General features: G+C 47.0%; 1 protein-coding gene across 1 annotated transcript in view; it reads left to right on the forward strand.

Moving 5' to 3' along the window:
• COL26A1 (collagen type XXVI alpha 1 chain) overlaps positions 1 to 20,118 on the forward strand; it is a 196,900-nt gene that overhangs the window by 175,769 nt on the left and 1,013 nt on the right. The window lies entirely within an intron of this gene.

Below are 20,118 nucleotides of genomic sequence, written 5' to 3' on the forward strand. Positions count from 1 at the left end.
CTGGCTAAAGCAGAGAAAGAATTCACTGGGAGAATGTTGAAGAGCTCCGAATCATCAGGAACATGGGAGAGTTGGACAGAGAAAATAAACAGGCAGCAAGACATCCACAAATGCAGCTGGAATCAGGAAGCTTCTGGTGAGGAAACTGCTCAGAGTCTGAACAGAATGTCCCTGCGGCCTCACCAGCAATGTGCCCAGGATGTCGTTGTGTGTTCTATCAATGTCTATTTGGTTACTAGTGTTGTTCCTTTAATTTCTTTTGCACACATTTATAGTGTATTTAAAGTTTTTCAATAAGTCTGGTGTTTAGGCTCCCTTGGGGACTGTAACTGGGTCATACTTTCTTGTTTCTTTGCATGGCTCATGAATTTTTGTTGAAAATTGGGCACTTAAAATAATATAATGTCATAAATCTGGGATCAGATCTCCACTTCCCAAGGGTTTGTTGTTACTGCAATTTGCTCTTGTAGGTGCTGCTGATGGTTTCATTAGTAACTTTCCTGAAATAATCTTGTGGTCTGTGTTCTTTGCTGTGTTTAGCCACTGAAATTTCTGTGCAGTTAGCTTAGTGGTCAGCTACTGATTGGCTAGAGATTTCCTTAAATCCCTTAAATCAGTAAGTCTCCCAGTCCTTGTTGAGGGGCTCTGTCTGTGTGTTGGGGCATGCCTTCAGTGCTCTAGCAAGCAACTGACAACTCTGTCCTAGCCTTCCCTTCCTGCTTTTACAGAGCCTCAAGGTCAGCCGGAGGTGAGACATTCAAGCTTTCACAGGTCTTTCCTGGGCGTGTGCACAGCTACACACATATGTGCATCCCAGGGACATGTTGGAGTATTTCAAAGCCCCCTAAGGACATCTCATTCTCCAGTTTTTATTTAGCCTCTCTTTAACCCCAACTGATATCACTTTTTCAGGCAGCTACAGTGTTAAACAGTTGCACCTAATTATTTTTGACAAATGATCTGGAGTTAGAGATGTTCACGCAAAGCAATCTTTAAGGCAGGTCAAAAAAAGCAACCCTGGGAATGGAGCTTTTCAGAGAGTTGCCCGACAGATCAAATAGTGACAATTCCCTGGATATGGGGCTTTTTTGGAAGCTCCAAATCCGTTCTTTACCTTCTAGTGGCTGCAGGGCTGCTGGTTGTTCTGACCACCATAGTTGTGAGACTATCATTTTTCAATGAAACTGGGGAGAAGGAAATGGGAATAGGGTAGGTTAAAACTTCACAAAGCTTGCTGTTCTTACTGTGATTCAGCCATATTTTTTAAAAAAATAAATACTCCTGGGCGATTGGGTGACACAGTTGGTTAAGCCACTAACTCTTGGTTTCAGCTTGGGTAATGATCTCATTGGATTGAGCCCTTGTGTAGGGCTCTGCACTCAGTGCGAAGTCTGCTTGGGACTCTCTTCTCTCTCTGCCCCTCCCTCCTGTACATGCTCGCTCTCTCTCTCTCTAAAAAACAAATAAATAAATATTTTTTAAAAACAAAAATAAATATTGTTGCAAGCCTTTGGTTAATTTCCAAAGTCATGAAAAAGTTGCTTCTGATGATTTTTGCCAACATGCTCATTGCTTTTACAAAGGAACATATTTTTGGAAGTCCTTACTCTGTCATTCCAGAAGTGTTTCACCCCACCTGTTTGTGTACAGAAAATTTTATTGGAAAGCAGCCATGCCCATTCATTTATATATTGTCTATAGCTGCTTTCACACTACAATTGAAGAGCTCAGTAGTTGCAACAGAAACCATATGGTCTGCAAAGTCTAAAATAAGTACTATCTGGCCTTTACAGAAAAAGTTTGCCAACCTCTAGTTAGGCAAGAAAATGATATAGAGATTGGAGGAAGTAAATTGTCATTATTCACAGATGAAATTATTTTGCATTTAGAAGTTTTTAAAATTTGTAAACAAATTGTTAGAATTAATGCATGTTTAGCAAGATCGCTATACAGAACTCAACTGCAGGACTTCTGGATCCTCCCAAGATAGTGTAAGCACATTCCATCCTACCTCTCCCACTGATTACAACTAAAACGCCAGGACATAATTCACAGAGCAACTATCTGAAGACTTTCTTACTTACTCTGAAAAGTAAGTCAGAGTAAGTGGATTGGGGAGGGAAATCAAAGATTGAAATATCTGAGTTCCCTGGTTGGTTGGTTTCTCTCTTCACCTTTCCATGTTAAACTCTAGTATAGCTCAAATCCTGGAACTGCAAAGAGGGTGGAAACAGAAGAAACTCTAAGAAAAAAAAAACTGTCTTTCTGACCAGAGAATCAGGAACGGGGTATTTTGCAGGACAGAGAGCATGACAGGAAAGTTCTTTCTTTTTTTAAACCAGCCCTGTCCTGAGGCAAGCTCCGGTCATGAGTACATTCCTGGGGGTACCAGCCATCCCACAGGCACCTAAAACATTTCTCTCTGGTCAGAGAGTGGTTCCTATCATTTGAAGAGGGTGAGGAATCTCCATGTTCTCTTTTTTCTGTTGCCCCTTCTTGCTGAGATAGACTCGTTTGTAGGGAATGATTAATAGCACACAGCCAACTTTCTAGTGGGAGAACCAGGAAAGTGGGTCTTGGAGATTTGGACAGTGTGGGGGAAGTCATGGAGAGGACAGAGCTGGGGAAAAGGATTCTTCAAACGCATGCACACAAAGTCCTAAGACTTGAGTTTTGTGTGCGTGGAACTAACCTGAAACAGCCTAGCAAAGGCTTTGAGAACAGAGATCAGAAAACTTCCTCTGTGAAGGGCCAAATAGTAAATATTTTAGGCTTTGTGAGTAACATATGTTCTCTGTCACATATTCCATCTTTTTCCTTCCTTTCTTCTTTCCTCCCTTCTCTCTCTCTCTCTCTCTCTTTTTCTCATACAAATATAAAACCAGTTTTATTTCATAAGCCATTATAAAAACAATCCAAGGCTGGATTGAGCTTGTGGGCTGTAGTTTGCCAACTGCTAGTGTAGACCACTACCAAGATCCCAAACTGGCCTCTGGGTAGTGCACACATGGGACTTATCAAAATAGCACTGCAAAGGTTTTTAAAATGGAACTTGCTTTAGAATCACAGTTCAGAGGAAGAGAATCACAACTTGGCATCTGAAACTACCCACATGACGTCCTTTTTTTTTTTTTTTTGTCCTTATTTTTTAAAAAATCAACATTTATCAGAAGATTTTAATAGGACCTAGAATTTCACAGTACTCAGAATTCCAGGATAAAATCAAAACATACGAAGAACCAGGAACTTTTCAATAATTCTTAAGGGAAATGATAAACAATGGATGCTGTATTAGGGTTCTCCAGGGGAAAGAGGCAGTAGGATATATAGCTATAGAGCAGATACAGACATGTAGATAGGTACAGAGAAAGATGAAGAGGACATTCATTATAGGAATTGGCTCATGCAGCCATGAAGGCCCAAGTTCCACAGTCTGCCATCTGCAAGCTGGACACCAGGAAAGCTGGCCATACAATTCAGTCCAATGATCAATTGAGATGGCCGTGTGTTTTGTTTTGTTTTGTTTTTCATTTTGCTAATGTGAGATATTACATAGGTTGATTTTGCTATGTTGCATCCTTGCATCCCAGGAATAAATCCCACTTGGTCATGGCTTATAATTCTTTTAACAGGCTGCTAAATTTTGTTGGCTAGTGCTTTGAGGAAGATTTTTGCACTAATGCCCATAAGAGATATCGGTGTATGGTTTTCCTGTAGTGTCTTTGTCTGGCTTTACTATGGCGTAATTAATGCTGACCTCAGAGAATGAGTTAGGTAGTGAGCCTCTCTCTTTAATTCTTAGGAAAACTTTAAGAATGATTGGTATTAGTTCTTTAAATGTTTGGTAGAATTGGCTGGTGACGCTACTAGGTCTAGACTTTTTTTGTTGGGAGATTTTTAATTACTGATTCAATCTCCTTACTAGTTATGGGTCTATTGAAATTTTCTATTTCTTCACAATTTAGCACTGTTAGATTTTGTGTTTCCAAGGATTTGTCCATTTTATCATTTTATTTAGGTTATTGTTGGGGGAAGGTCATCCAGAAGACATGACAACTGTTGGCCCGTGGGACCACACGGGTCCCCACCAATCAAAGACTCCTCACCCCCTCCCCTGTACTTGGATTATGGGTTCCACTTGCCTTCCCTGCTCCCGATGGCTGCTTCAAGGACAGAGCCTTGAGATAATGATGTGGCTTTCAGACTGATATATATGACCAAATGCAGTAAAGGCGTCTATATAAGCTTTTAAAATGTGGCAGGTGGGTGTGGAGATCTACTCATCTCTCAGTTGCCCAAGACGGGCCTTACATGTAAGCTCCCTGGCTTATTACACCTGCCACCTCCCAGTCTGGAGAGGCCTGTCTCTTTCTTGGCTTTCTCCCTGCCCTCTGCAAATGAAGCCAGTTTCAGATCACACCCGGGAAGCTCCCTAAGAGCCTGCAAACCAACAGTTACTCAATTTGTTGGCATGTGGTTGTTCATAGTGTTCCTCTTATAATCTTTCTGTAGAATCAGTAGAAATATCTCAACTTTCATTTCTGATTTTAGTAATTTGCATCTTCTCTTTTTTTCTTAGTCACTCTAGCTAAAAATCTGTCGATTTAGGTGAACTTTTCAAAGAACTGACTTTTAGTTTCATTGATTTTCTTCTATTGTTTTTCTATTCTCTTATTGATCTCTGCTCTTTCTTAGATCTTAGGTCTTCTTTTTATAATTCTTTTTTTTTAAGATTTTATTTATTTGAGAGAGAGCATGGAGCGAGAGTGAGAGCGAGAGAACATAAGCAGGAGGAGGGGTAGAGGGAGAGGGAGAAGCAGATGCCCCCCACCCCTCCCCGAGCAGGGAGCCCAATGCCAGGCTCTATTCCAGGATCCTGGGATCATGACCCATGAGCTGAAGGCAGACACTTAACTGAGCCACCCAGGCACACTGTCTTCTTTTTATAATTCTTTACGTTGAGTTGTTGGTTTGAGATCTTTCTTTTCTTTTTTTTAATGCAAATGTCTATGTTGATAAATATCCCCCTAGGTCCTGCTTTTGCTGCCTCCTGTAACTTTGGGTATGTTGTGGTTTTGTTTTTGTTGTCTCTAAGTATTTTCGCATTTCCCTTGTGATTTCTTCTTTGATCTACCGGTTGGTTAAAAGTCTGTTGTATAATTCCCACAATTTTGTGAATGTTCCAATTCTCCTTCCATTATAGATTTCTAACTTCATCCCTTTGCAGTCAGAGAAGATACTTTGTATGATATCTACCCCCTCAAATTCCTTGAGACTTACTTTGTGGCCTAACCTAGTCTTCCTGGAAAATGTCTCCTGTGCACTTGAGAGGAATGCGTATTCTGGTTTGGGGTTGATTGTTCTGTATATGGCTGTTAGATCTAGTCTGTTTGCTGTGTCATTTCCTTACTTATATCTGTGTGGCTGTTCTATCCACTGATGCAATTGGGATATGGAAATCTACAGCTAATGTTCTAGAGCTGTCTGTTTCCCCCTGCAATCCGACCAGTTGTTTCTTCACATATTTTGATGGGCTGCCATTAGGTGCATAAATGTTTATACCATATATTCTTGCTGTATCAAACCTTTTATTTTTTATTATTTTTTAAAGACTTTATTCATTTATTCATGAGAGACACAGAGACGTAGGCAGAGGGAGAGGCAGGCTCCCTGTGGGGAGCCCGATGTGGGACTTGATCCCGGGACTCTGGATCATGCCCTGGGCTGAAGGCAGATGCTCAACTGCCACCCAGGCATCCCCAAACCTTTTATTAATATATCATGTCCTTCTCTTCCATAAACTCTTGAAAAAGTTTTTTTATGGTGGCTATAATCAAAAAGACTTTTTAAATTATAATAAACATCTCTTTTTCTATTTAAAATCTATTTTGTCTAGTATCAATATAGCTACTCCTGCTTGGTCCTCTTTCAGTTGCTATTTACATGGAATGCATTTTTCCATCCTTTCACTTTCAAGCTACTTGTATCTTTGGATTTAAAATGAGTCTCTCACAAACTGATGGCTCCCAGAAGGGAGAGGGGGGTGATGGGTGAAACAGGTGATGGGTATGAAGGAGTGCACCTGTTGTGATGAGCACTGAATGATGTACAGAATTGTTGAATCACTATATTGTACATCTAAAATTAATATTACACTGTATGTTACCTGGAATTTAAATAAAGACTTCAAAAAAAGAAAGTGAGTCTCTTGTAGACAGTATATAGTTGGATCATGTGTTTTTTTCCATTATGCTCATCTCTGTCTTTTGGAGAGTTTAATTCCTTTATGTTTAACATAATTACCAATGAGGAGAGACTTCTGTCGTTTTGCTATTTGTTTTCTATATGCTTTATAGCTTTTTTGTGTTTCTAGTTTCCGGCATCACTGTCTTCTTATGCATTTAGTTGAATTTTGTAGTGAAATGTTGAAATTTCTTTCTCATTTCCTTTTGTGTAAATTCTATAGCTATGTTCTTTGTGGTTACTGTGAGGATTATGTGTAACATCCTAAAGTTATAACACTCGAATCTGAATTTATGCCAGTTTAACATCAATAAAATGCAAAAACTCTACTTTATAGCTCTGTCCCCACCCTTTTCACGTGTTGGTGTCAGAAGATTACATCTTTATACTTTGCGTTGCAAAAAACATAAACTTGTGGTTCCTTTAAATGCATTAGTCTCCTGCATTATGTAGAAAACAAGATTTAGAGTTGCAAACCAGTTATAGTAATACTAGTTTTTACACTAATGTCTTTTGGTAAATATATTAGTCTTTCTCTATGTCATTTTTTTTTTTAATTCCAGTGTAGTGAACATAGAGTGTCATATTAGTTTTAGGTACAATCTAGTGATTCAACAATTCTATACTCACTATTCATCATGGTAAATATATTCTTTTTTTAAAAAAAGATTTTATTTATTTATTCATGAGAGACACACAGAGAGAGGCAGAGACACAGGCAGAGGGAGAAACAAGCTCCCTGTGGAGAGCCCAATGTGGGACTCAATTCCAGGACCTCAGGATCACACCCTGAGCCAAGGGCAGATGCTCAACCACTGAGCCACCCAGATGGCCCTCTTTTTTTTTTTTATATTTATTTATTTATTTGAGAGAGAGAGAACAAGCAGCGGGAGGAGCAGAAGGAGAGGGAGAGAGAATCTCAAGCAGACTCCCTGCCGTGCATGGAACCAGATGTGGAGCTTGATCCCACAGTTCTGAGATCATGACCCAAGCTGAAATCAAGTCAGACACTGAACTGACCAAGGTACTCAGGTGCCCCACAATAAGTGTACTCTTACTCCCCTTCACCTCTTCCACCCATCACTCAACACTAAAAATGTATGTCTCCTAAATTCTGTAGAAAACAAAGGAAAAAAGTAAAGTTACAAACCATTGCTACAGTAATACTAGGTTTTACCATCACCAGTATATCTACCTTTAATTACTAAGACTTTTATTTCTCCATCTATCTTCAAGTTACTGTTTAGTGATCTTTGATTTCACCTTGGACTCTCTTGAGCATTTTTTGCAGAGTGGGTTTTATGGTCCTGAAATCTCTCGGCTTCTGTTTATCTGGAAACATCTTCATTTCTCCCTCACTATTGAAGGACAGTTTAGCCAGACATAGGGCTCCTGGTTGATAGTTTTATTCTTTTGACTCTTTGAATACATTGGCCCAAGTTCTGGCCTCAAAGTTTCTGATGAGAAATCTGATAATCTTATCACTGATCCTTCATGGGTGAAGATTCACTTTTTTTTAAAAGATTTTATTTATTTATTCATGAGAGACACAGAGAGAGAAGCAGAGACATAGGCAGAGGGAGAAGCAGGCTCCTTGCAGGGAGCCCAATACAGCAGCACTTGATCCCAGGACCCCAGGATCATGCCCTGAGCCAAAGGCAGACACTCAACTGCTGAGCCACCCTGGCATCCTGATCACTTCTTTCAGGATTCTCTCTTTGCCTTTGCCTTTTGAAATTTTGATTATGATGTGTCTCGGTGTGGGTATCTTTGAGTTCATTCTACTTTAAGTTCATAGAACTTCTTGGAAATTTATATTCATGTATTTCGTGAAATTGGAGAGGTTTCCAGCTATGATTTTTTCAAATATTCTCTGCCCCTTTCACTCTCTTCTCCTTCTGGGATTCCCACAGTGCATATGTTGGTCCTTTTGATGGTGTCCCATAGGTCTCTTGGGCTCTGGTTACTTTTGTTCAACCTTTTTTGTTTCTGTTCCTTGGCTTCAATAATTTCCATGGTCCTATCTTCAGGTTCACTAATTCTTTTCTCTTGCCTGTTCAAATCTGCCTTTGAATCCCTCTAGTGAATTTTTCATTTCAATTGTTGGACTTTTGGGCAGCCCTGGTGGCCCAGCGGTTTAGCACCTGCCTTCAGCCCAGGGTGTGATCCTAGAGTCCCGGGATCGAGTTCCGTGTCGGGCTCCCTGCGTGGAGCCTGCTTCTCCCTCTGCCTGTGTCTCTGCCTCTGTGTGTGTGTGTCTCTTGTGAATAAATAAATAAAATCTTTTTAAAAAATTGTTGGACTTTTTAGCTCCAGAATCTTTCTGGTTTTGATCTCCTTACAGTACTTCCATTTTGTTCACATGTCATTTTCTTGACATCCTCCATATCATCCTTTAGTTCTTTGTGCATCATTGATAGATGTTTTGAAGTCTTTGTCTGTCTATCTGCCATTGGGTCACTTTCAGGGAGAGTTTCTGGTGAATTATTTTTTCCCTTTGATTGGGCTGTACTTTCCTGTTTCTTTGGTATGCCTTGAGATATGTTGTTGTTGTTGAGAACTGGACATTTGAATCTAATTGTGTGGTAACTCTGGAAATCTACTCTCACTCTCCCTCCAGGTTTGCGGTTTTTATTGTTGTTGTTGTTGTTGTTGTTGTTTGTTGTTTCAATGGTTAAAGGCTGTCTCTGTGCTAAAGATCAAGCTGAGGCGGGTGTAAACGTAAAGCCTTCTCAGATCTTTTCTGAGCCTTTCTCTGAGCATGCTGATCACTTTCTAAATTTCCCCAAATGGGCAGTTGTTTTGAATGTCTTAGAGATTTTCCCCCCACCCTAGCTCCTGCAAGTTACGCTGCCCCAGGCACATGGGTATAGCTGCCTGCTGTGGGGATAGGGGTGCGGATGGGTAGCTGCTACTGTGCTATGAGCTTAAAGTGACTAAAATCAACTGCAGTCAAAAAAATTCTTTTAAAACAGCTTTATTGAGATATAATTCCTATGCCTACAATTCACCCACCTACAGTGAACAGTTCACTGGCTTTTAATCTATTCATGGTTTTGTGCAACTATCAGGACAATCAACTTTAGAACATTCTTATAGCCTACCCCCCCCCCAAAAAAAACAACCATATCCTTTAGCCATCACTCCCAATCCCTTCATGCTCTCTGGCCCCCCCGACTACTCATCTGGTTTCTGGCTCTGGATTTGCCTGTTCTGGATGCTTCATACAAATGGAATCACACAGTCTGTGGGCTTTGAGTCTGGCTTCTCTGACTGAGCATCATGTTCTCAAGGCTCATGCATGTTGTGGCAGGTGTAAGTGCTTCCTCCACCTTATGGTTGAATCATATATGGTCCACTTTTTTTTATTTGCTTTATCACTCATCTCCAAATCAACTGCAATTTACCATCTAAGGCTTCCCTTGGAAGGTGAAGCCTTCAATAGACTCCAGAGCCCCAAAATATTTATATCAGACAGATTCTATCCAGTGCAATTGCTGTCTAGGTGGAGGGACAGATTCCTGGTGCCTCCTACTCCATATCCTCCCAGAATCCCATGTTAAAGTTTTTAGAGATTATGGCTGTCTGCCACCTGAAGACCCAATGTCATAGAGGACTTTTTTTTTTTAATTTTTATTTATTTATGATAGTCACAGAGAGAGCGAGAGAGAGAGGCAGAGACACAGGCAGAGGGAGAAGCAGCCTCCATGCACCGGGAGCCCGATGTGGGATTCGATCCCGGGTCTCCAGGATCATGCCCTGGGCCAAAGGCAGGCACCAAACCACTGCGCCACCCAGGGATCCCTGTCATAGAGGACTTAATGTGGGCACAGATGTATCTGAATGTTGTAAGGGGTGAACTATAGCAGGTGCTTTTGGGTGTCCCCGTGTGACACCCCCTCAGCTTCCCTCTGTTTGGACAGCAGCTGGGTGGCCAGTTTTAGGTGAGCTCGGGCACACTGACAGTATCACATGTAAGCCTGTGACATGTGTCCTTACCCCCTCTGGCTCACGGTCCTCTCCAACAACAAGGGCCTGTTGAGTCTTTGAGCAAACACTGCAGGCAGAACTGGGGGGAGAGTTAATACTCCCAAGGGAAACACTTAGCCACTGGGGCACAGGAGGCAATGGATGAATGTTCCATCCTCCTTCTTCCAGAAAAGTCAGCTCTGGAAGACTTTCTGTACTCTTCTCAGGGGTCCCTACAGAATCAAGCCCCCAAAGCTTAGAGTAGTTATCTGCTGCTTTTCATCTTTCTCCCAACACTCCCCTTGCTCCTTATACATATTTCCTGAGATACCTCTCAAATAAATTCCCAAGACCTTGTCTTAGGCTCTAATCTGTGGGCAATACAAATTAAGACACCCCCTAATCAAGGGGTCCTGGTGGAGGGGTTCGGTGGCCAGGGCAGCAGGCGAGGCACTTCCAGCGTTTAGAGTGGCTGCCACTTACTGACACATAAGGAAGCGACATTCTGGGATGCCTGGGTGGCTCAGGGATTGAGCATCTGGCTTCAGCCCAGGGTGTGATCCTGGAGTCCCGGGATTGGGTCCCACATCGGGCTCCCTGGAGGGAGCCTGCTTCTCCCTCTGCCTGTGTCTCTGCCTCTCTCTCTGTGTCTCTCACGAATAAATAAATAAAATCTTAAAAAAAAAATAAAATAAAAGGAAGCAACATTCCAGCTGTGACAAAGTTCAGAGCTTAGTTAAGTCATCTACAGGCCTGACACCCAAGCAAGTCAAGCCGTTGACAATCGGTTCTTTCATGCATTCATAAAGTTCCAAGAGAAGGAAAAAAACCTTTTAGGTGGTGATCTGATTGGCTGGGCCTACCTCTCTGGTGTCCGATGTGTGCAAAGCAGGTAAATGGTCGTTCTTTTACTGAATGGGGCTTCAGCCAGAAATTTGTCTTATTTTGTTTGGTCTGATGGTCAGGTTGTGCCAAACACTGCGTATGATGCTTAGAGTGTTAACCATGATATTAGCAGAAAAATAATGTTCGTGGGCACTTAACGAATGCCAGGACCACGCTCAACACTTCACATGCAGTATCCTGTATGACTAATTACTCTCTGGGGTTACCATAAGTATTACTTCCTTTTTCTGGATGAGGAAACCGAGGCTCAGAGAGGTTAAGTGGCTTGCCCACGGTCACTTAGCAGTCAAGTGACAGAATTAGCATTCTCACCCTCCTTCTCTGCTCCTTAGTGGAACTGTGGGTTCTAGCACCTCGCTCAGTGCCTGGCAGGAGGGTGGGGAGGAGGATGCCAGCAGGGGCCTTAGGAGATGGGTTCAATTCTGCACACTGGCTCCAGTGCAAGGCCCAGCTCAGAGTGTCCACCGGCTGGTGTCCGCTTCTTGAACCTGTGCACACACAAGTGAGACCAGCCCCCAGCCTCCCTGGGTGACTAGCAGCAGCCTTGAACTCCAGTCTGGATCAGGCTTTCTCAATGCAGATGAACTGCTGTGGATGTTCTTTGGACATAATTTTCAGTGAGACAGGATCATTTGGAAAGTCATAAATACACATTCAGATGCACGTGATGGATAATAAACTCGGCTCCAACGAGTCACTTGAGTCTCCATAAATCTTGGCTGCATTTTCTTCCCTGGTGCCTGTAAATCAGGCCTCTCTCCTCCTCCTTCTCTGTCTTCCTGGCCGCCCCTACCTGCCATCCGTTATGCTGCAGGTGGAGCATCTGACAGCCGGCCCCACATGCTGCCCTTGTGCCCCTGTGCACATCCTGCCGCAATCTTGGGGGGCCTACCCGTCTCTCCCACTTTAGGCCTCCTTTGTGCTTTGCCGAACAGCAGCCTTGCCACATATCATGGTTTACACCGGCCTGATGGGGTTTTAACAACATGCAATTTTTAAAAGCAGGCTGTCCTGTTCCTCGCCTCCCCCCTCCCATGGGCCTGGGGCCCTGTGGGTGGTTTGCAACTTGCCAACAATGCAAGATGCCAGGAAAACCCGATGGGGTCTGGAGTCAGACTCCCGATTGAAGCGGTTCTGTAACTGGAGACTGCGGCCCAGTCCCTTCTCTCGGCCTCAGTGCATCCGTCTGCAGGATGGGCACAATAACCCCTAGTTCCCACGACTTTCTGACCCTGGAGGATGATTCTCAGGTAATCGACGTCAGTGGAAGCCTCACAGCTCTGTTGCTTAACCCAAGACAAATCTTTAATTTTTCTCCTGCAAAGTTCCGCACGGGGTGTCTCCTTTACCCCTTAGAGCTTCATTATCTGGAGTGTGTGTGTCCCTCCAAGACCCCTGCAGCCAGAGGACAGGCACGCGGGGAGACCACGTGGCTAGTCGGTGAGCATTTGCACTTTTGCCTTTGCACTGTTGCACATGGCTAGTTGGTGCGTGTTTGTTGACTGCTTAACGAAGTGCGAGTCACCAGAGAGGGCTGGGGTGGGCTCTGGCTGAGCCTCAAGGTGGCAGAGGTGCGCGTGGACCAGGATGGGCTGATTTATGCCCAGCCCTCTTCCAAAGTGGCACATGGTGGCCCCGGCCCCATGGGACCTGCCTGGGGTGGCACGAGGCTATGCACCAGAGATGCCTTTTGGGGCCAGTTTAGCAGCCTCTCCTCCAAACTTAGCAACCTCCCTGATGGGGAGGGCCCTGGGGTGCTCCCGCCACTCTAAGTAGCCATTCCCCTGGGTCAGGGTGCAGGCTCTGAGGTCAAAGAGATGGGTCAGAGACGTTTCAGATCCCCTGTCGACCCCTCCAAACCTCGTCGAGGCAGCCCTTGGATCTTTCCCAAGCTTCTTAGTTTTCTTCTATGTAAAATGGGGCAAGTGAGGTCACACTCAGAATTCTGTGGTGGTTCTAGAAGGGTACAGAGCTGGGTTAGGAATAGGTGCTCAGGAAGTGGGGTTCATAGAGGTTGCACCATTTTCTGTGATATAATGTATGCTCTCTTAGGGCCACGCGGTCTCCTACATGCTCCCACCACCCAGCCCTCCCTGGGGCTGACACTGAACAGCACCCATGGCCTTTCCAGTCCCTGGATCCTCCCAGCCTCTGTTGTGGGCTTCATTAGTCGAGAGAATGAGAGGAAGGCTCCCATCCACAGCTGGGTGCTGCTTGCAGGAAGCCCTCTGTGATTTCCCTGGTTCTTGTGAGTTGTGGGGACAGAGTAGGCTACTGGTGGTCCTCTGCACTGTGGCTGGAGAAGGAGGAGGCAGACTGGCATATGAGGGTCTCCTTTGTTTCTGGGGCCCACCCACCCACTGAACAACCTCCCATAGCTGGGCCATGTGGTTTCCTGACTGGAAGTCCTCATGTGTGGTCTGCCCTCCTTGTCAAGCATAGAAGCAGTGGGGCATGGTAAGGCTGGGAAGCAGGATATCCAAGAGGGCAGGGCCTGGTGTGGCTGGAGGAAACAGACTGCTGTGGTACCCTCTGCTACCAGCGCGAGGGGTCGGAGACCCCCGGGGCCATCCCTCCATGGCTGAAGACAGCTGGGCTAGAATGAAACCAGTCTAAACTGTAGGGACAGACGCCCTGAGTTCTAGTCTTTGCCTGGCTGCTAATTTAGCATGTGGCCTTAAGCCAACCCTTTCATGCCTGGGTCTCAACTTGCACATCTGTAAAATGGGGATCATATTCATCCCGCCCCACCCTACAAGGTTAGCTACAAAGCACTCGAGAAGGGGTTCTACGTGGGGGTGGGGAGGAGAGATGTGGTAGAGCCAGAGGGAACCCTCTGTTGGGGTCTAAAATCCTCCCGGTGACCAGCTCTGGGCTGGGGCAGCAACTTTGCCTCCTCTGGAATCCAGGCAGGACCCAGAGTTCAGCACTGGACAAGTGAGGGGCTGTTGTTTCTCCTTCCTCCCACCCCAAGGGTGAAATCTGTTGCTTGTCCCTAGTGGAACTCTCTTTTTCCATCTCCCATTCTCAAAAGCACCCCATAAAATACCAAAAATAAACACTGTGCATGGCTTTCATTTGAGGAGGGTTTGTCTTTCCCCTTTTATTACTTCTTACCACGACATACCAGCCTTTCATCTTTGCACACCCAGGTCAGTGACCCTGGGAGGCAAGCCAGAGGCAGTGTGTCTGTGCCTCTTTGGTCAAATGAGGACTCACTTCTTGGAATGCTGGGGTAACCACAAGGGGCTGCCTGGGTGAGGCAGCAAATGCTGAACAGATGAGGGAACACTGGGCCTGGGTTTTGAAGGGTGAGTAGAAGGTTGTCAGGTAGAGAAAGTGGGATGCAAAGAGCAGTCCCAGCAGAGGGAGCAGTATGTGCAAAAGAATAGGGAAAGAAATAGACTGGCTTGTTTTGGGAGCAAGTGGAAGGTCAGTGAGGCTGGGTATCAGGGTGCCTGGGGGAGGAGAGGGGGCCCAGAGAGGCCAGGAGGGCCAGGTGTAGAGGCCTTGAATGCCAGGATAAGGAGCCAGACTTCATCTTGACGGCCATGGGGAGCCAAGCAGGAAAGTAAGCGAGGTGAGGACGACCGGGGACACCTGCCCACCGGGGCCAGCTTTGTGACAGGGCTGCTTCTTCAAATGTTGATGGGAGGTTGGAGGTGGCAGGGTGATGCTTCTCCTCCCCAAACTCAAAGGAAGGCTTGAAAGAATCTAAAGGGAGCCTCCATATAAAATGACTTTTAAAAAGTCAACATTAAAAAAAGAATTAAAAAAAAAAGTCAACATTTCCGTGATTTTGTAGAAATTAATCAGGAACACATGTGTTCTATTTTTCATAAATTGCAAGAGATCAAAAGGGAAGGAAAAATCTCTTAGGGTAAAAGACAATGTGAGTTCCATCACCAGCTGAAAGGCCCCACACCACTGCCTTCCATCCGGCACTTCCTTCCACCCAGCATCCCTGTACCCCTGGTGGATGTGAACCCCAGGCTGGACATGGGCCACAGAGGGGGCTCAGACACAGCCCATACCTGAGGTGCTCACAGGCAGGCAGAAGCACCAGCTATGAGGGGCGGTGGCAGTCGCTGTGACCAATGCTGGGAGGGAATGCCCAGGGTTGGGGAAACCCAAGGGAGCCAAGCCAAGTGAGGGAAATAGGACAAGGGACAATTGGAAAAGAGAGAAGATGTGAGCTGGGCACAGATCGGGATTGCCTTGAATGTGCTGCTAACGAATGTGGATTTTCCCGTGTGCTTTCCTCTGGTGCTATTTGAGGACTGGGACTTGGGGACAGAAGCGCCAGTCAGCCTCTTACTGTGAGACTTTGCTCCAACCTCGAACCTCAGCTGGTCATCTGTAAAATGGGATGATGATGAGGCCTACTTCCTTCCATCCATCCACCCAGGGGAGCTGTGAGGGGCTGTGGACAGGTGGGCCCTCGCTTGGGCCTCTCTCACCACAGCCTCATCTCTGCTGGCCTCGCCTGGCTTTGTCCTCTGTGGGGGCCGCAGCCAGGGGCAGGGAAGGCATGAGAGACAGCAGTCCCTCAGGCTTCCACCCTGCTCTTGCCTAGCATGTCCAACGGCCCGGGAGTTCTGCAGCAAAGAAGAGGGGCCCGGGCCTCCCAGGATCCTGACGCTCCTGCCTCCAACGGGGGTGGCGTGAGGTCAGGGGGCCTGGCCCGAGACTCGGAGCTCCCAGGGCCCCTTATGCTTGGACCTCGGCGTCCAGGTCTAGGGCTCCCTCTCTCCCCCGCACCCTGAGCTGAGCGGCACCCAGCCTGCCACCCCGCCCGCCCCGAGGTGGGCACCGCGCCAGCCCTGCGGGCGGGCGGTGAAATAATCCGGCTAGACGGGCTGCCATCTTGGCACGTCCTGAGGCGCCCGGGGCCGCGGGGAGCTTCAAAAGGAAAATTAATGTCTCTTACCAGCAATTAGAGGAAATTATTTAGATAGAAATCTTGTTTTATATCTCCCCATTCTTGTTTTTCAATCCCCAGACTTTGATTTGTTTCTTCTTCAGGGATTCTCAGAAACACACCGAAGCCTGGGCCGCGCACCGAGGCCTAATGAGCGCTGGGGCGCACCTGGCGTCGCGGCCTCGCCCGTTGAGGCAGCTTCTGAGGCGCTGTGCCTCCTAAACCCAGCCCTGGGGTCTTCCAGCGTGCCTGGCGGCCCTTTGGCAGCAAGGGCCATGCTCCTGGGGTGGGCAGTCGTGGGTGGGCCTCTGCTCTGGCTGCCTTTCACCCTGCCCCCGGGGGGAAGGGAGGGCGACACCAGGGGCCTAGGCCCAGCCCAGGTCGTGGAGTCTGGGGGTGGCCTGGTGCCAAGGGCAGGCCTGAGGGGCAGGGGACCAAGAGGCAGCCTGGGTGAGGGCCAACAGCCTTCTTCTGTCAGCAGGGGCCCCCCCAGACCTCCACCCTTCAGCATCTCCCTGCTGCCTCAGGTGAGGTTCCAGCTCCACGGCTCGGTGCTCAGAGCCCTGCAGATCCATCCCCACCAGCTTCCCTGGCAATGCCCCTGCCAGTCAGCCACCCTTCAGCTGCCCACAATGCCCGGATTGTCTCAGACCAGAGCTGCCTCTGTGATCCTGGGTCCCCACACAGCCTGGGCCCGAAATCAATGGCCTTATCTTTCTCTACCTGGCCAATCCCGGCACCTCCTTCCATGTCCTGTCCTGCCTCATCTCCTCAGAGACACAGAGTCACATTCCTCCTCCCAGAAGAGTTGGTGCTCCCTGCCTCTGCCCTAATCCCATCAAGCTCTTTATGGGCCTAGGAGCTCCACAAAGCCAGGGAGCAGATCTGCTGCATCTCCGGGTCCCCAGTACCGAGTGGCCCCAAACAGCCTTCAGCCTTCAGCAAGTGACAGTGATTGCCCGAATACATGAATGAATCAGGGGGCAGATGGAGCTTATTGGAAAAGGCAGCAGGAACAGTGTCAAGAGACTAATCGTGACATGTGTCTCAGTCACTTCCTCCCTGTGTGACACAGAGCAAGTCACTTTGCTTTTCTGAGCCTCAATGTTCAATTCTGTAGAATGAGATTAATGGTTCTAGCCCTGCCTGCAAAACAGAGTTAGGAGGATAAAGCAAAATAAAGAAGTTGGGATCCCTGGGTGGCGCAGTGGTTTGGCGCCTGCCTTTGGCCCAGGGCGCGATCCTGGAGACCCGGGATCGAATCCCACATCGGGCTCCCGGTGCATGGAGCCTGCTTCTCCCTCTGCCTGTGTCTCTGCCTCTCTCTCTCTCTGTGACTATCATAAATAAATAAAAATATTAAAAAAAAAAAAAAAAAAACAAAATAAAGAAGTTGAGATGATTTGGAATTATATTAAAGCCATTACCATCCATCTGCCTTCTTCCTTCCATCCACCCATCTGTCCAGTGACCCATCCATTATCAACTCATCCTTCCATCCATCCATCCATCCATCTAACCTTTTGTCCATTCTCTTAAGAAGCACTCACTGAGGCCTCCTATGTGCCAAACCTGAGGGACCTTAGGATCTGAGGGACCAAGAGGGGGCTCAGAAGCAAGACCTGCCTCTGGGACCCATTCCCAGGGAGAAGTCAGCAGCAGCATCAGAGAGACATAGGCAGGAGCTGAGGGAGCAAGGAGGAGCTCAAGTCTTGGGATTGCAGCCCCAAAGGGCTGCTGTTTCTTACCACCACTGATGCACCTTCTGCCCTCAAACTCAGCTTGCTTTGGAAATCCTAGGAGACCAGGAACATCTCCACCAGGAGTCCACCCACAGGGCATGGACATGGAGGTGGAGGTGAGGAGGCAGGAAACCTAGGCACAGAGAGGTTAAATCATGACTCCATGACTAGGAAGCTGCTGAACTGGGATGTGGGACCAAAGACACATTCCTAACCTCTACCTTGTACTGACCAGTCAACAGCCTGTACTCAGGGCCCCCAAGTCATCCCAGCAAAGTGCCAGTCAGTGGCTATTCAGCACCTGCTTACACCCTTCCCCTGTCCAGGCAGTGAGGGTCCTCCATGGATAGCACTGACTATGAGCTACTCTTCCATGGATGGAGGTCCATGTTGGCTGTGGTCCTGCCCCTGGACTTTGTTTATTCCTGCTGTCGTAGAATGTCTCCATCGAAAACCCGAAGATGGCAGTGGTAGCACTGAGCTTTCTCTTCCCCAGCCTGGGTCCCCCTCTAGGCTTCCCCAGACTGTCACCTCCCAGCTGTTAGTCTGGCACAGAAGGCTGAGTGCATCACAGAGGCCACAAGAGAGGGGAGGCAGCCCCAGAGAGCGGAGGGAGGAAAGTACATTGTGGCAATAATTTGGGCCTTAACCTTGTTCTTAGCCTTATTCTAGTCCTTCCAAGCATTAACATTTATCAGCCCCAAATCCTATTTAATCACTCAGCCTTCATTGCTGTAAAATGCCTTGATTTTATTTTGGGGAGAGGGTAGCGATGAATCAGTAAAGCCACCAGCCAGCCCTCCTGAGTTTCAGGGCATGTCTACATCTGGGTCCTTTCTCCCCCATGGTCGCCAGCCCACTGCTTTGTTATGCATACCTGCTGGATGTGCATGTGTGCCCACCTGCCCCAGCCTGCTCCAGAGAGTGGGAGGACAGGGTGAAGGCTCACCCAGTGGTGCTGGGACCTGCTCATGCCAGATCCAAGAGCTGTGCTCATCTCTCAGTAAACCAACGTCATGATGACATCTTGGAATCAGCCACAGTGAGAGCATTTATACCTGGGGATTGACAGATGCTACACATTGCCCCCCCCCCCCCATTTGCCAGCACAATACTGAATCTGCCCCTCATCATTCTCCTTCACAGGGATTCTAGGACATGTTCATTCACTAACGCATTCGATATTTGTTGGGCGCTGCTGTGGGGCACAATAGGATGGAGCACGATGGGCTGGGACTTTGGGACACTCTCCGTACCAGCTCAGAGGATGGCAGGGCTGCCCTGGGCTATGTGCACAACCCACATTATCTCACAACACCGCGGCCCATTTTATAGATGAGAAAATTGCTGGACTCCACATACTAAGGGAGCAGTTCTTGTCCATCCAGCTCCAGACACTCCAAAATAATAGCGGTGGTGATTTTTGTCTTGTTTGACCTTTGCCACAGCTCCAAGAGGAAGCCATTGATTTGATCTGTTGGCCACTGAGGAACCCGAAGCTCAGAGAAGCTGACCGGTCCACCTTGCAAGTCTGAGTGAGAATGCAGAACTGTCTGTCCAAGCCCCAGGATGGAGATAAAGTGAGCCCTCTGGGGTGAGGGGCCTTCAGTTCTTGTCCACTCGAGACTCCAAGGTTGATCCTGGATAAGTTACTTCCCACCACTAAGCCATTCCGCCCTAGCTCTAATCTCCCTCTGAGTCCCAGACTCTGGCAACACTACAACCTGGGCTTTATTCTGTGTACCACGGACCTGGACCTCATTCTGGAGTGTCCTATGGACCCTGGGACTTAGCCCATCTCAGGTGGAGACTCTGTTTTCTTGTCTGTGAAATTAGACCAACAACAGTTTCTACTTGACATAGTAGGGTATTAATGGGATACAGTATTGTACTTCTAATGAGCCCATCGTAGGTGCTCAAAAAATGTTACCTGGCTAGAAGCGTGTCCATGGGCTGCTGGCTGTGGTGTTCATTAGTGTGTCCCCTGAACATTCGAGCATCTGACAATCACTTGAAATCCATAGCCATTCAGCCCATCCACCTGTTGACCTTGACAGGTGTCTGGTGAATTAAAGATGTCCACAGAATACTGGTCCCTTCCTTCAAGAGGTCTACCTCTTCTCCCTTAGAGTCTAGGCTGGTATTGTGACTGCTTAGCCCACAGAACACCATGGAAGAGACACTCTGCTGGGCCCATTCCCAGCCTTTAAGAAGACCAGCAGCTTTTGCTTCCTCTCTCTGAGATATGCTGTCTTGGAATCTAGCCATCTTGTTCTAGAACATGCAGAAAGCCACATGCAGGCACTCTAGATGACAATCCCCACTAAGGTTCAGACC

This window comes from Canis aureus, chromosome 8 (assembly GCF_053574225.1).
Source record: "Canis aureus isolate CA01 chromosome 8, VMU_Caureus_v.1.0, whole genome shotgun sequence".
Lineage (NCBI taxonomy): Eukaryota > Metazoa > Chordata > Mammalia > Carnivora > Canidae > Canis > Canis aureus.